At 36.9% G+C, this 17361-nt stretch overlaps 1 protein-coding gene across 3 annotated transcripts in view; it reads right to left on the reverse strand.

The window, feature by feature from the left end:
* The window catches only part of LOC124636924 (GTPase-activating Rap/Ran-GAP domain-like protein 3), a 113542-nt gene that overhangs the window by 34644 nt on the left and 61537 nt on the right, over window positions 1–17361 (reverse strand). The window lies entirely within an intron of this gene.

Here is a 17361-nt window from a genome sequence, read left to right on the forward strand (position 1 = left end):
AAGGGACATAAGTTAAAAACTTAACTATTAAACAGTTTTAACAAAGCTACAACTACGACAAAACTTGCAACTTTGTCATTATTCCGGAGTTAGGTCGTAATTTCACTATAACTAAACCATACTTTTACCTCAACTTAGGTTTGTACAAACGACAAGCTTTGAAAGTTCTCCGAAATCGTAGTTCTAACTTTGCAAATAACGTTGGTTCAGATAACGTGAAACTGCGAAGTGCATATCGTGCAAATTTTTCACCGTGCACTGAAGTTCGGGAAAATGTCTAGCGTTTTTTATGTCGTACTGTATTGTGCAAGCTTTGCAGGTTAATAGATTACTGCGTCCTTTGTGCTTTGTAAATTTATCCAAGACTAGAGATTTATGGAATTCTTATGAAATGAAAAGAGGTACATAATATAGGTTTATGTAGGTACTAGAAATTACCTATGCTCCTATGATGGTCGATTGATGAACTATGGATTCGATGTAAGTTGGTTGTCAGATTGGTGGCAACATATGTAGTTTATTAAATAAAAACCGAGTCATGATTTAAAAAATCGTCAATACGTTGGGAAAATGTCAGGGAAATACAGTACATCAATAGATACTATTAGGTTTACATTTAAATTACTTTGAAACTTGCATCATATCAACGAGTAATTTACACCATTCAGTCTGCCTAGATCGAGCTAACGCCTACTTGGTTCACTTGGTTCAATATCACAAAGTTCAAGCGAATGAACTTACAACGAGTGAGCTATCACGCACCATCAATAGATATCATCAGCCAGATTTGAATTCCAATTAACAACACTTCGGAAGCTAGTTTCCTGCGAGTTAATTGCAATCTGAACCCATCTGACAACTTTAACACGCATCTAACTAGTTCTGAAAGGTCAGATCTTTATTGAATTTAATGTTTTTGCGAAGTTAGCCCTTCGTGACCTATGACGTTTATTCGGCAGATAGAAATGCATATAGAGTAAGGTCGAGAGTCCAGATGCCGTACACTGCTTTGATTTGATTGATCGACCGCCCCGAGTACCCGGAATAGAGTACAGTACAGTCAAGCAAAAAGAAAAGGGCAAAATATTCCATGTATTTTTTCAGCGTTCGAGGTATTTTCATTGTGATTGAATTTCAGATTCTCAGAATTATCGTTTGTTTTGTAGCGTATCGTGTGTAAATGCATTGCAAGTCCTGAAGCGAGTCATGTTATTGTAATAGAAGCTGTCGATGTTCGAGAGAAATGTTTTTGTTAGGAGCTTTATATTCTATTAGGGCGTTTCAATGTCGTTCACCTTAATAAGTTGCGGCGTGGGTGATGTAATAGCGAAATAAACTTTAAATCTTCCTGAAACATTTTCGTAACGAGCTTGGTTACCTACATCACCGTAAATCAAAGTTATTTAGATTAATGTACAGTTGGTTAGTAATAGGTAAAAATAGAAGCACTTAAGATATTATCTGAACACTACGGTTTAAAGTAAAGTGAAGCATTACAAGCCTAATTTTAAAATCTTTCAGAGTTCGTTGATCCCATTGAAAAGCTTCCCTTACCGGCTAATTAATTCACGGCATTGTAGTCAAAGAGCAACGGCACAAAGATATAAAAAGAAACAAGTATCCCTTTTGTAATCTGGATAAAAGATCGGGTATTCTTTTATCATTAAAGGAAAGCAATCTTGAGATTGACGCTGACATGACGTAAGGACGTGAGGGACCATTGGATCTCGGAACGCAATTTGCATTCTGATATTTTCTATAGAAACCTACTACTCTTTATTTTGTAAACTAAATACTATTAGAATGGTATTCCCAGAGAAATAATTTGTACTTTTATTTGAATAGAACTCACAAGTTACAGGCAATTTCCACAGGTTTTTCAAGAAGTAATGGAATATAGAATCAACCAATAAAGGAAGAGGAGGATTAAATCCTTTTCCACAAAAAAAAAAAAAATGAATGCTAGGAGCTTCCTACTTTTTCTAAAGCTCTGTAGAAATACTGCGATTTGAAATAAATCGTCTTATAGTTCTTTCTCATTATGACTGGTACCTATTTATTTTAAAACTGTGACTTAATCTAAATGAAAATTGAACTAAATGTTACTTATATAAATTAGACACGAACATTTATTTTTATTTGATACAATAATGCCATCAAGTGCGTTCATTTCAGTCTTCTGTATGATTTCTTTACCAACAAGACTTGAGAGAAAAATAAACCAAATCTTGGTGATTTCCCACTATTTAGTTCCAAAAAGCGCACATAACATTAACTCTTATCTCACAAAAGAAAAATAAAAACACTCATTTGCATGAACCAATGGAAAACAAACGCAGAAAATATCTACATAAGTGAATAACAGACAGATTTACATACAAACATTTATTCATAAACAAGAACATTGTGTTATGTTTATAGGGTGTGTTAACATGTTATGTGTTCATGTGTTATTTGTGTTATGGTGTTATGACACTCGGGTTACTTTATTATTATTCTTTATTGTACACAAAAACATATAAAAATACACACAACACAGAGAAGACATGTACAAAGGCGAGCTTAACCCAGAACTGGGTTCTCTAACAGCAAACCTTAGAGCGATAGAGAGATGCGATAGGGAAGAGAAAATTAAAAGTGCACAACATTAAACAAAACAAAGATAAAACTACATAACATAAAATATATACCTATAAATAACACATATAATAAATAAATAAATAAATACATACATACAAATAAGGTCATGTTGACAGGAAATGTTCCTTAATTCGTCTCCTGAAGACATCCAACGATATGCTGTCACGTATACTGTGGGGCAGAGCGTTCCAAAGCCTCACAGCGCGAACAGTGAAGGATCCATCATAACGACTCGAAGTATGAGGAGGGAAACGGAGTAGAAGAGATGAAGAGGAGCGACAGGGTTTGCCTCTAGGAACAAGGAACTCAAAGCGTTCCTTAAGATAATTTGGAGCGTTGGGATTGTGAAGAAGAGAGAAGAGAAAAGACAGAATATGAGCATCTCGACGCTGCCGAATTGGCAGCCACTTCAGCTGGCTCCGGAATTCAGACACATGGTCGTATTTCCGGAGGCCAAAAATGAAGCGGATGCACAGATTCTGCAGACGCTCGAGTTTGTTAAGAAGTTCCTCAGTCGCATCACTTCATGGGATGGTGACGCAATCCATGACGTATGTACATCACATATAGTCACAAGATCTAAGTGTAAACTAATAAAGTTGCTGATAATTTATCATAATTTTTCGCCACACATAAGGGACATGGCACATTATAGCAGCACCGCAACAGCACGGCGTCGCCTCGAATTTAGACTACGGCTAGCTGCCAGCGCGCTAACCACGCGCTGTCCGCTCGCCGTCGGCGCGCCGGCCGCGCGCCGGCCGCGAGGTGTAAGCTTGCTGTCACCGCAAACTCAATATTATTTTAAGACAGTTATGATTGAACACGACGCAATGACGTTGTTTCGCTGCCGGCTCGGAGTCGGCGCGTAGTTAGCACGCCGTCGGCGCGCTGTACGCATGAGGTCCGCTCGCTTGCAGCACGCGGGCGGCGAGTCGAGTTGTGTGGTAGCGGCAAGCGCGCTGACTGCTCGCCGTTGGCTTTTTCATATTGACATTACGAAATATATTACAATACACGATTTAATGCTCTAAATTGAATGACAACTTAAATGCTGGTGTGCCATAACCTTAAGACCGATTTCAATCTAAACATTAGGGAAACACAATACCTATAATTTAGCATTTAATCTGAAGCGCACAACATTTGAATGACTTACTTTTCGCAATACAATATCACCAGTTAAAAATACTATTGGCACTTTTAGTACCTGTCAATACTCCGCCCACCAGCCGGGCGATGCTTTGCTCCCCCAAGTTATATTTTACGTCAAACCTAAATAAAACTAGTGAATTAAACAAGATATATAGTTAGTGAAAGCCGTGTGACCCGATAACTTGACAATAGATTACATTAGTTTCAAACGATTCAGGTGAAAATGCCTTTTAAAACGTCAAAGGGTCAGTGACCTTATATGTTGAAAACAAAAGACTATCATTTTATGATAAAGAATGACGAGACGTCTGGAACATTCACCTGGAGTTACGTGATGTGTGCATCCATTTACTAGGTACCTATATGATGCAGAACTGCAAAGATTTTATAGTAGTAGTTTTTTAGTACCTACCTAGTATCTATTTTGCACGGAACGTGATTCCAGCTACACCCATTGATACAAACTTAAACCCATAACACAGTCATGTTATTACAATGGATGTTCTATGTTACAGGAAATACTTTAGTATCCAGCTTTGCTAGCAATCTCATCAGTAGAAAAGTGCTTCTGTAACGTGCAAAGATATATGTAATTTGACAAGTAATTAATACATTATTAAATATTAAACTTCATTTATTCAAGTAACAAGACTCAAATTTGTTAGTAATACAAAATTCTTTCCCTATGTTAGTAGTTATATATCCTTATGTCATAAATTAGTAATAGTTATTATGTCTAAAAATCAAAATATTTTATCCTGATCAATTACTTAGTACGAGTGTTAGATCAATTGCTCTTAGTTGATTCAGCTGGCATATTACACGGTCAATCAACTCCCAACTGAACTGAATCCAAAGTTATTGAACTTACTCCAATAATGCTGGGCTTAATTATCAATTTTTATTTCACCCCGACCAATGTGACCTCTTTTAAGCGTTTGATCCAGCCTAATCCAGCCAATTTAAAGTTTGCACTTAATATTTTATTTATTCATTATTAGTATTTCTAAAGTGAAATTCTAATTCTCAGCTGCCAAGTAACGTAAGTTTGTAGCGATATAAATGGACCATGCAACACTATTCAACCCTTTCTAAACTCTAAAAGCATTTTATACATACCTTTTTACTCCAGCCATTTGTCTGATGAAAAAGATAGAGCTCCTAATTCCATTGAAAGGTGTTTCGAATGAAAACGGTCCGTTTCGTCCATCGGCGTCCTTTCGAATTATACGTACCTTGAACCTCGTTTACGTACAATACAATTGTTTTCGTACTTGTGGAGAAGCTAAGTGAAAATTTATTCTATCGATACTTAGGATTTTTTATTGCCTTGTTTTCTCCTATAGAGAGGACTTTCTAGACTCCGAACATAAGATAACTTTGGTGTTACAAGAATTGTGTCAATAAAATATAATGTGGTCAGTATTTAAGGCCTTATTTGTTACGGTCTAAGAAAGTTTTATTTGGCGAGAAACTTAGGTTTTATTTGTCTTTAGAGTTTTACCAATGTAATGTATTGTGCCATTACAATGTTTATACTTACAGAATATCACGGACAGGCGATATTTAAATAATGTCCGGCGCGCCCCAAGCAGTCACGCCATTCTGACTTGCTAATATTTTAATTACCAAAAAATTGTCAATGCCTAATAGGCATATGTAATTTACATGCCAAATAGATCTTGATTATATCTAGGTGCAGGTATATAGGAGCTCGGGTGAATTTATTTACATTCAAAAACCTACTCAGTTATTTTGCAATATTATTTAAGCCGTAAACTATTAATAGAATCTTGCTAGAACTACTTGCACGGTCCTGCAAAATGTTTCCAGTCTAAAAACATTGTCTTGCAACTCCGATGAGAGTTTGTACCGGTTTCAGAACTTAATGATAACAAGGAGGAATAATACAATATGTTATCGTAATGTTAACTTTCTCGTTTCAACTTCATTTACAAAAGCAACAAATATGTGTTTTTACTTAAAATCATATGTGTTTCATATTAATGAAGTTAAAGTTAGAATGTCTGTTAAATTGAGTATCTACAGTTAGAAACACAATAACTGCTAATGTGTACCAATTAATATTCAAAGTAAAACAGAACACAAAAAAATAGGGCCGTATGCAGAATCGATATAAATTACGGAACGATATCACCGTGCCAAGACTCGATATCGAACAAAGTTCCGTTCCATTAAAGATTTTAATGAGCATGCAAAAAATCTGCCTGCTTTGACGCTATTTCATTAAGACCCTTTATTTTTTAAACTTGGCTAAGACACTTTGGGTAAAGCTCAGCTGTTTTACTGTTCGTGAAATTTTCCAATAATTTGGAGTGCATTGATCCGGGCTGGGTGACCTCTTGGGGCTATTGAAATATCGCTTACCGCGGCCCGCGCTGGCAGATGGCACTCGACACAACTCACAATTCAACGTGGAGTGGGGCTCAAGTTCTTCGGCGACACGTTCCAAATCTTACAATGTGGAAAGTGTTATTATGTTGACTATATGGTTCTCTGGGTAAAGGACAGGACCCTGGCCTTTTTATTTTATGTTGAATGTTGAGTGCCTTATGAGGTTCGAATGTGACCATGATCGTGACTGCATTTGACTTCCTGAATCTGACTCCATTGTAAAACATTTTTTATTTGTGGAGTTATAGGGTTGAAAAATTATTAAATTACATACAATTTTAGATAGGTACACAGACTTGAGCCGACGATTATAATGTGATTTATTTTAAATCACGTTTCCATAATATCGTTCTCCGGCTAAACCCAAACGTTTGTTCAGTAAATCCTTTTTGTTAATCTCATACCGTTTTACCTATTTCCAAGTGAATAATTTTCCGAAGCATACCTTTCTCAGTTTCCGGAACATCATTTATTCTGCGCATAATTCAATTACGTATTAAATGGTGCATGGATTTTGTTTAACCTTTTGGTCGCCAGTTTATTTCTTTAGTATCCTCGAGTATTTTTATTTTATTTATGAACTTAAGTGCATTTATTTGTCTGTCAACATATTACTTATATTTTTAAATATTAGATTACAAAAAAAAAAAAATAAAAAAACATTTAAAAATATAAAAAATAGATGGCCACCGATATCGGGCACAGGGTCCAAGGTACCGGTGGTTAGGGTCCCAGAGACAGAAACCTCCTCACAATACGCGCCGTATCAAGGAGTACTGCCTTCTGAATCAATCCCTTGATCCAGCCGCCCAACGAGAGCCTCCTGAGGTGTTGGTCGAGGCTCTTGGCTATTAGACCATTGGCCGTAATGACAATCGGCACAATAACAGCCGTGTCGACATCCCACATGGCGACAACGTCGTGCGCTAAGTCAAGATATTTTATTTGTTTCTCTTTCTCAGCTTTCACTAGGTTCTCGTCATGCGGGACGGTGACATCGACTATCATCGCGCGGCGCGCTAATCGATCTATCACCACTATATCAGGCTTATTGGCTGCAATAGTCCTGTCAGTGATGATAGATCGATCCCAGTACAACGTGATATGGTCCTTTTCGAGAACTGGGTCGGGCGCATACCTGTAGTACGGTACCTCAAGATCTACAAGTTTGTATTGCAGAGCAAGCTGCTGGTGGATGATCTTGGCCACTTGGTTATGCCTGTGCAAATATTCACCGTTAGCCAAACGAGAACAACCAGATATAATATGTCTGATAGACTCACCCGGATGGTGACATCTGTCAACCCAGCCCGACATATGTCAACCGTCCCGTCTTTCATAATATACCTCCGGTAGTTATTCGTCAGGATAACTTCGTCCATAATTGCACATACAAACCCTTCGGTTTCTCCAAATAGGTCACCGAAGCGTAGCCAAGCTACGGACGCATTGAAGTCTACATCGGGGCCATGAAGAGCCCCGAAGAAGCGTCCGTGTAGCTGTTTGCTCTGCCATACCCCCTTGCGATCATGGGTAGTTAGTACCACAGGTCTGCGCCAGTTCTCATTTGCCAACGATAGCGGGGTGAGTCCTTTGTCCACTGCTACCATATCACGATGCATACCCACGTCGCTTTTGAGAAGATATTCTCTGAGACTGCACACCTCACGGTTGTGGAGCGTCTTTGCATTTAAAAAGCCTCGGCCTCCACATTTCCGTGGGATGTACAGTCTCATCACCGACGATCGTGGGTGATGCATTCGTTCTGCGGTCAGCAGTGTGCGGACTCTCCTATCCAGGGCATCCAATTCAGTTTGGGTCCATTTGAGTATGCCGAAGGAGTACATCAGGACTGGCATGACCCAACCATTATAGGCGCGAACCTTGTTGCCGCCTGATAAGGAACTTTATTTATGAATATTATTATGCATGACCCGTGCATTTTATACCCTAAAGTTTTAAATATCGAAACAAATGTATTGAAATATTTCCGCCATCATCAAAACGACACCATCTAAATCATGACCAGAGAGGTCAACTGTCTGTCCGTTCCCTTTTACGAAACAAAAGCATGAAGGCGGCCACAGAAAAGTGAAGAAGTATATTTTTAACCTCAAGTTTTATATCGCTATAGGTACTCGTGTATATTAAGCTACCTGTTATTACCAGTACACGTGGAAATTAGCTATCAAACGTTTTGAATAACCTCTTAATTTAAGCGAGGAAAGGAAATTTACATTTACTTTATCGGCTATTCCACGAACGTTTACAAAATATGCTTGATTTTCGGCTTTAACATCAATACCTATTATACCGATCAAATATATTAGCCAAGGTATTAGTTGTAACAACATTTTGGAAATTAATGATTCAGTGATTTGGGAGATGAAGTTTATCATGTATAGGTCTGCAAGTCAGCCTGTAGTAAAATTGCTGGCACATAGATAAGATATACATATAGGTACATGTAGAAGAAAATAAAAGAAAAACAAAAACGAATCATTGCCGATGGTAAGACTGGTCATCCTGCCGTTGCTGCGGGATTGTTCGAAAGAGTTACCGCGGCCCTGGTTCATAAAAGGCCTGCGACGGAACACGACGGTTTTTAGTCAATAAGAGTCTGAGACTGTGGCTGTCGGTTAACAGCGGTGAGGGCACCGCTGTGAACCCACAGCGGGAGGGGTCATTTGACGATTTTTGACGTCGTTAAAAAAAGGTAAGACTGGTCATAATTGCTCCAGTAGGTTTGTATCTATTCGAAATTCAAGCACGATTTGCCACCATCCTTCACAAAGCTTAGTGTGAAACTTAGTGTATTATTCTGCATATTGTATTGATGTAAAGCCAGCTGTATGTGTACTGTGTACAATAGTACACGCTCTAATTGGGTCTGACTCCGGATTGACAATACATATGTGTATTGTTGAGCCTCAGGTACGGTCACTGCGTTTCAAGATATGTGATGCGCGTAGGTTATGCTTAGAATATAAAGCGAGGTTACACAATGTATTGTGTTCTTAGTATATTGAGGAAGTTCAGTATATGGTTGATTTCCTTGAATTGTTCACTGATTTCTATTTCATTCTACGGTCTGTACCGACCGATGCGATTAAACGTGTAAAGGAATAGGACAAGAAGACTGTTTAAGAAATATACGAGTTATTTTTAAAATATGTATCTGTAATATATATCTGTAATATATATCTGTTTTAGATAACACCAGAGTAAGATTTAACTAGCATTGCGAATCTAAGATTTTAGTGTTTAAACTGACAAAACAATGCATAATAATGAGGCATCTAAATATCCTTTTCCCTTTCTAAACGCCTAAGTACGGAATAGACTGACATGATACGGAAATGAAACAAATAAATTGGTACAAATCATGGCAAAATCCTCTGCGTGACGGGTGTTCGTATTACGTACCTTTACTTTACCTTTATCAAGACACGTAAGTTTGTTTACCTGTCTCCTTACGACGCGACGTCAAATGCAAGCGCACTAATTAAAACTTATCACTTGTAGTGTAGCACACTGCATACTTTTATTCGGCCGATACTTTTGTTTCGGCTCATAAATCAGTATGAAGATGAATGGTAGTACGCACATTACAACGAAGAGGTATTAAGCCGGTATTAGACCGACTGAAAACTATGACACTAATCAAGACCTTCTCTTATAAAAAAAATATATCCCGTTTGGACAACTCTCGGCCGACTGTTTAGTCTCCAGTGAACTCCAAGCTTTGCTAACAAACCAGCTAGTTTACAGGTAAACTGAGGATGAGTAATAGGCATTGTCGTTGATGAATGTGCTGTCGGTACGTAGTGGATACGTGGAGCGTCATGTTCGAAGCTAACTAATAGCAACCAGGGTGCATGCTAGGAGATGATTTAGTGGGTATCGAAGGAGACTCCGTGTAAAGGTATATTTTATACTCCTATTAATTAAGTCAATGAAAAATCATAATCTGTCAACTCTTTTCTTATTTTAATTAAGCGACTTCAAAGAAAGGCGATTCTCAGTTGGGCCCGTGTGGAAGTTTGGGCGCGATTATCTCACGTTACGCCGGACCGATTTTGCGGTTTTCAGAATAGTGTTTGTCAGACTTAAGAGAAGATTTTAGATATTTGTTTTTTATTTGATTTTTGCCTTTCTTTTATTTACATTAACCCTTCAGAACAAAGAAAAATAAATAATTCATAACAATGCACCGCATTTTTTGTAGGTCTTTAAGGATTGTGGGAGTCGAATGACAGCGCATTTCTTGAAATAATAGGTAAAAGACGTTGCGCCATTAGTCAGAATAACAAGTTTCTTACAAGACGGTTTCAAGTAATGAGTCGGGAAAATGCTGGGAAGCAATAAATTTCCCTCGTCTTGAGATCTGCGAGATTATGGATTAGTTTTGAGATATCTTGCACTAACCTTTAAATACTTTATGAGAAAATACCTCTTTGACTTAGTGGCCTTGCTAATTTTTATTGCTGAATTTTATTATCGTAAGCGACATAACGAAACTGAAAAGTATTTAAGGTGACTTAAATCTTTCGAAACGACATTCAGAGCTCATTAACTACCTATATCTAAACCACCAATACTGCAAGAAAAATGTTCGATACCGACGAAACGAGAATCGGAACATAAATCATTTGGTACACAAAAAACCCAGCGCAACTCTTGTTGAAACATGCGGCGACTGGGAACCGATACATTGCCCATACAAATGCGCCTCGTAGTTCCTGATTCGAAGCGAACACGGAAAAACCGTAGTTTGAAAATCGAATTAAATTCCAAAGAACTTTTTGCCGATTTGTTTTCAGCTTCCAAGCTGTATTCCTGGTTTGAATTTGTTGAGGTTTATTCTTCTTTTTTTTAAGGCGTGGTGGTGGAAGTGGTGGTCTTATTTGGCGATCTTCATTTATTTTCTATTACTTATGATGAAAGTCCTCCATAAGCTGCACTAGACACACTAGCTAAAGTATGTAAATCTCATTTATATATATAATCAAAGGTAAATCTAACCATATTATGTACATAAGTCTCGTTGTAACAGACGTCCACAATGTGTTATCTCAGACTGAACGTCCTAGTTGTAACATACCTACACACAATTTGTGGAGAGACGTAAAGGAGATTAATGTTTACGTAACAAGAAATAACATAAAGCTGCACAATGATGATGATGATGATGATGATGTCCTCCTAGCCGATTATCGGCTACGGCGGCTGTTCTCATGTAAGGAGATTAGCCAAATGCGCAGGACATATTATAGTGCACAAGCATTTGCGCAGACACAGGTGCACTCCCTATTCCTTCACTCTCATAGCCCGATGGGACGGCAATCCGACACGACCGGAAAGAGATCAGGCGCAGGACCGACATTTACGTGCTCTCCGATGCACGGGTGAATCAATCACCAACTTCCAGGCTTCGGGCTGCTTTGTGAAAGTCTTCTAAAACCCACAAAGCGATTTCGGCCCGACTCGGGAATCGAACCCGAGACCTCGTGCTCAGCAGCCACACTTGCGACAGCTAGACCAACGAGGCAGTTAAAAAATAGAAGTAGAATAGAATAGAATATAATCTATATACATACTGTACTGAGTGCACATACTTATGCGCTTAGGTACCGATCTAGTAACCTATTTACTATTGAAGATTTTATTTGACCAAACTCTAAAAAACTATATATTATGTATCTTAAAACATCTTATTTGTTAGTATTTTCTTTATTTTTGATCAATTGAAAGAAAATTCCAGAAATATTTAATGACTAGCCTTTGAAAGGGTTGCTTATCGGACTATATTTTCCACGTGACGCAATATATCCCACTGCGCGACACAAATGCCAATAAAAAGCGTTTTATATACACATATATATACACAGCAATGTACAACGACATTTAATGGAATAACCACGCTGAACAAAACGGAAACAAGCCCGTTCCAGCGAACAATCATCTATAATAGTCTTTTCTTGTACTCAGATTTATTGCTTAACTTATCACAAAAGTATAAAAATATCCTTCAAAATCTATTCGCTTAGTCTTGTCAACTTTTATGTTTCCGAATCAGTCGAAGAAATTACTACTAATTAAGAGAATTCTTCTTCTATATTTCGAACACAACAAAATACCTCATAATTTAGACGGTTTCTTAATATTCGTCGAATGCAATTCGATTGGTAAGATACCTGAAAAAAACCTTTTAAAAAAATATTTTATACGATGTTTTTTCATTTTTTTTTTGTTTTTAAAATACGTTACTATGAGAAGATATAAAATCCAAAAGCTATTTTCTGGGTATTTTCAGCAGAATGTTTTCAGGAAATTCAGTTACCCACGGCACGTTTATTGGTGTTTTTCGCGGCATTGTTGGGCGGCCCGCACGCATGCGGCGGCTTGCGTGAATACCAATCGCTGTGTTTCACGATTGCTGTACATAACTGAGTTTACATACATTAATAGTGTTGCTAAAAAAATAGTGCTATAGAAATCTGTGAAGGATAAAATATGTTTATGAAAATTCTAAAAAATCTAGTTTTTTTAACTTATAGTATTTTTAACTGACATAAGATGACATAGTGATGCATTATTATTTTTTTAAAGATAAAATGTTAGTTTGGTCACTGTTTTAGTTCAAGGCACATTTGTTGTTCGTGCACCTATAAATCAATAAAAGTTAATAAAATCAAGCAAAAGTCAAGAATTTTAATTTAATTCGCAACTCGAATGTAAAACACAAAGGAGTTGTAAAATTGCTCTATCCTAAAAATCGGTCGAAATTCGATACTTTTCTTTGAAAACTGCCCTTCTGTACCCAGACAATCCCTTAAAATTCGATACTTTTCTTTGTACAATTTCAGGAAGGATGGGCTACGGAATGCCTTTAGTGTAAGGAATGCGTTCAAGGTTCTTAAATATTGAGGACATTTGAATAAAACGTTGAACCACGGAGTAAGGAAAGATGAGTGGAGATGCCGTAATGCCTGACCTACAGGCGCCTTCTTCGAGGTTCTTCGAGGTCAAATATGTACGATGGGCATGACCATAAGTGAACTAACGAGGTGTTCGGGTTCTTCGAGACTTAAGTCAGAGATTTTTGGCATTATAAAAAATGGGCGGGTTCAAAAAAAGGCGGAGACAGTAACGTGCTTCAAAATCAAAATCTTTTTATTTCACATAGGCTTTTGCAGGCACCTATGAAACGTCACATTAATTGCACGGTTCCAAAAACTTGGTCTCATGGAGAAGAGCCGGCAAGAAACTCCATAGACACTCTTTTTAAAAGCTAAACCTCTGATAGTTATTTTGTTCTCCATGCGTTGAACTAACAGTGTCAACAGATTTATGTCGCTGACTGTATATTGTGACGACAGAGAACAGATGCAGGAAATGAACTCGTCATCTGTAAATACACAACGTCGGGAAATATGAACACTGAATATAATAAATATTTAAAGCAATAATATTGAATACTCAGAGTAGCCATATGTTCCTGGTAATGCGGATTGCAGAATATCGGATCAAGGGGGCTTCGATTGTACCGTTTTTAAATTCCTTTGTGAGTCTGTATTGGTTATTTGTTACAGTTCCATATCAATAATGTTCTTTAATATGTCCATGAACAATTTTGAAAATGCATATATCTGATAAAATGTAAATGTATTTGTATGTTTTTACAAAGTATATATATCTCCATTACATAAATTCTAAAATATTATTCATCTACTTATGAGAACGGGTGAGTAGTAAGTACCCAAGTAGCACAAAACTGTTGCTTAAGAGCTTTAGAGCCAATCCGATTATTACCAAAGGTGCCAAGATCAAGCGCCAGAGCGTGCTCTACAGACCTTATGCAGCAGCTTTGCAGCCAAAGGGGCACAACTTTTTGCAGTCTATAGTTCCATTAGAACTTCATAGTAGAGGCATAAAAGCGATACAGGAGCGGCAACTAATAATTAACACCATACTAAAGCTCTTACGGCGATGATTGAATGAATGACAAATTTAGCCCAATGAAGAAAACTTCACTGATCGTTCACCTTGTCTCTCATTTATAAAATATATTTGTTGTTCCTGAGTCAGACATTACTGAATACAAATAAATATTAAGTGAAGGTAAGTGTTTTTGAGCTATATTTTGTATTATATGGTAAGTAGCTACAAACGCAGATCAGTTTATCGTGAATATAGTTGATATTGTTGATGTATTTTTAACGCGCCTCAATAATTACCTCAGAATATCGTAAAATATATAAATTATTATTACATAAATATTTTTGTATCACATACCTACACGATATTGAAATTACATACTGGACTGCATTAGTTTTTAGTAAGTTGCTTGTTCGATATTTAGATATATTTTACTACAAATGCGATAAAAACCTATAAATTTCTCGACTACTAATAAATAATTATCTTGTAAACATGGCGTCCATTGAAAGCAGCTTTAAGTTGCAACTTCCACCTTAAAAACTCCTCTCTGCGCGTCATAGCGCTAAGCTTCACTCTTCTGAAGGTCCAAGTAATATCTGTACCTCTATTGCAGTTCAAGTCTGCACTGTGATACTGCAGATATCAAACCACACTTTTAATGGCTACTTGTTTAGAGATCCGTAGAAATCGTTGGACACTCTATAATACGATGATATATTATTGTTAATTGTTTAACACTTAAGTACCATGTGTTACCTTGTTTTCAGAGTACCTACCGTTCAAAATAATTCAAACTTTTAATGCACAACAAGATAAACAAAAATTTTGCATCTGTCCATCTAAATGGAAAAAACGGAGTGTTTAACTATACTTGAGAGTAAATAAATGGAGCTACTGATTTTTTTTATATTCTTGAATAAATACATATTTTTTGTTATAAAGGACAATGCTCATGAAGTATGTGAAAAAAACCCAGGCCCGGCGCAAAAGAAATGTAACTCAAAATATAGGTCAAAATAAGAAATTAAATATTACATAGGGGGCATTATCGAAATCAGTGGCTATATGTGTGAAATTGCTATTCGAATTTTAACATCTGCGGTACATTGCTACTCAAGATTTTAGAGGTAACATAATGTATTAGTAAAAGGAACAGCAAACAGATACAGTTGTGGTTTAAGAGTGTACATAATGACATGTTTATAGCAACTTCTCCACTATTCTACCTACTTTTACAAGATAATAGGATGATAGAACTAAAACAGGATATGAATGTACTTTTCATTTTAATAATAACGCTTAAAAGTCATCGATTCTTTATTTCTAACACGACGAGATCCAAAAATGTTGCGGGATGCGCGAACTGTTCCTCATGTCTAGCCCACCCTAAGTAATGTAAAACGCTCATGACGCGATGACGTGGGCGCTGCAGCCTGTACTTCGGTATTGATTTATCTTTTTCTAGAAGCTTATTACTTGCCATATTACTTGTTTGTTGTTTCAGATAGCACTTTAATTAAACTATAAGCCCCAGCTGCTCATGTTACCCCTTAAAAAAATCAAATAGCAATTTCATACATTTAGCCATTGATTTCGATGATGCCTCCTATGCAGTATTTCATTACTTATTATTACCTATAATTTGAGTTACTTTTCGTTTGCGCCGGGCTTGGGTTTTTTTTGAGCATTGTCCAAATTTATTACTTCAAAACAAACATTATTTTTCCTCTATAACTGATTCGTTATCAGTAATTGAGAAAACAAAATCTACGGGACCCTTGCTTGTGTTTATGAATAAAATACCAGAATGTATCCAAATGAGCAGGCAATGTCTATTAACCTCCTGCTTCTATTGTGGACCCTTAATGTGGCTATAAGTAAAACAGAGGTTCAAATTCCTACTTAAGCCTGCACAAAAGAACAAATCACTTCTGCAATGGAACCTTTAGTGGCAGAAAAGTGATAAATATATCTTTTATACAGTTCCGTTAAAAAGTCTACAATTAGAGTCTTTATGCAGTTCTAACGCGTACATCAGCGGCAATAGAAACTCTTTAGCAGCTTTAACCTTTAACATAATTGTTTGAACTCTCTTTTAAAGATGTAGGCTGCAAATGAGTTGTAGAATGATCTTTTGTAAAACCTAGAGTGCCATTTGGTTCAGTTTCTGCTGCCTTTAGTGATATTTACAGGTATGAGCAGCTACGGAAGCAATAGTAGAACTTAGAGTTACTTTCGGATCCCCTAAAGCACTACTGTACAGCTAACAGTTGCAAAATAGGCTGCTATTTCCACTTGTGTGCTAGTTGGGTAATTGCCGCGTGGGCCATGTTAAATACGTCCTCCGTAAAAGTTTGCATAGGGTTAGCTTAGATTGGCCAGTAAAAGTGACAAAGTGCTTATATAATAATAATAGGTATTATTACAATTACACAATACCCCCCCCCCCCCATTCAAGTCCTGGCAGGTAATATTAAAGTGCCTTATATAAGTCAAAGTCAAGTAAAATACCTACTATTAATTTTACTGTACCCGATAAGACTGAAAGCAGGTACTACATAAGTTTCTTAACTACATTGGAATCCACACAGCAGCAATTGCACAGAACAATAAAAACTTTAACACCAAAAGGCTTTTACAGTACAGTGAAACAACTATAAATGTTCGGCACTCCACCTTTACACTAGAGCTTAATTAAATTTGAACACGTTTCATTTTAATTAAAACTGCGTCTTAGAATATTCTAACAACCCGAACTAATTGAGATTTCGGTACTCAGCTGTTAAAGGGAATTTCTTATCAATCACTTTCCTTTACTTTGTGTATCAATCACAAAGAAGATCACTGACGACTTAATACCTTCTTATTTTGTAATTTATTTTAGAGGAAAATGTGGAGGTTTCCTTGTAGCCAATTGTGGGTGTGTTGAAGAGAAAACAATGATGACAAACGCGCAGAACAACAGACGGGACTCGTATTGTGTAACTACGGTTAATGCGTTTAAAATAACGATTCAAGATTTGTGCAATATGTTATGTGCGGATTGCTGATGATCTGCTTCAGTTATTATTAAATAATAACTTGATATTACGGAACTGAAGGCTTAAAGTATTTGTGGCCACTATAAATTCTTTATTATTAAAAGCTAAAAGATATCAAATTCGTAGTATAAATTAAAAGTTTGACACGATAGCATGAATAGTTAAA

Source organism: Helicoverpa zea, chromosome 2 (genome assembly GCF_022581195.2).
Source record: "Helicoverpa zea isolate HzStark_Cry1AcR chromosome 2, ilHelZeax1.1, whole genome shotgun sequence".
In the NCBI taxonomy this organism is placed as follows: Eukaryota; Metazoa; Arthropoda; class Insecta; order Lepidoptera; family Noctuidae; genus Helicoverpa; species Helicoverpa zea.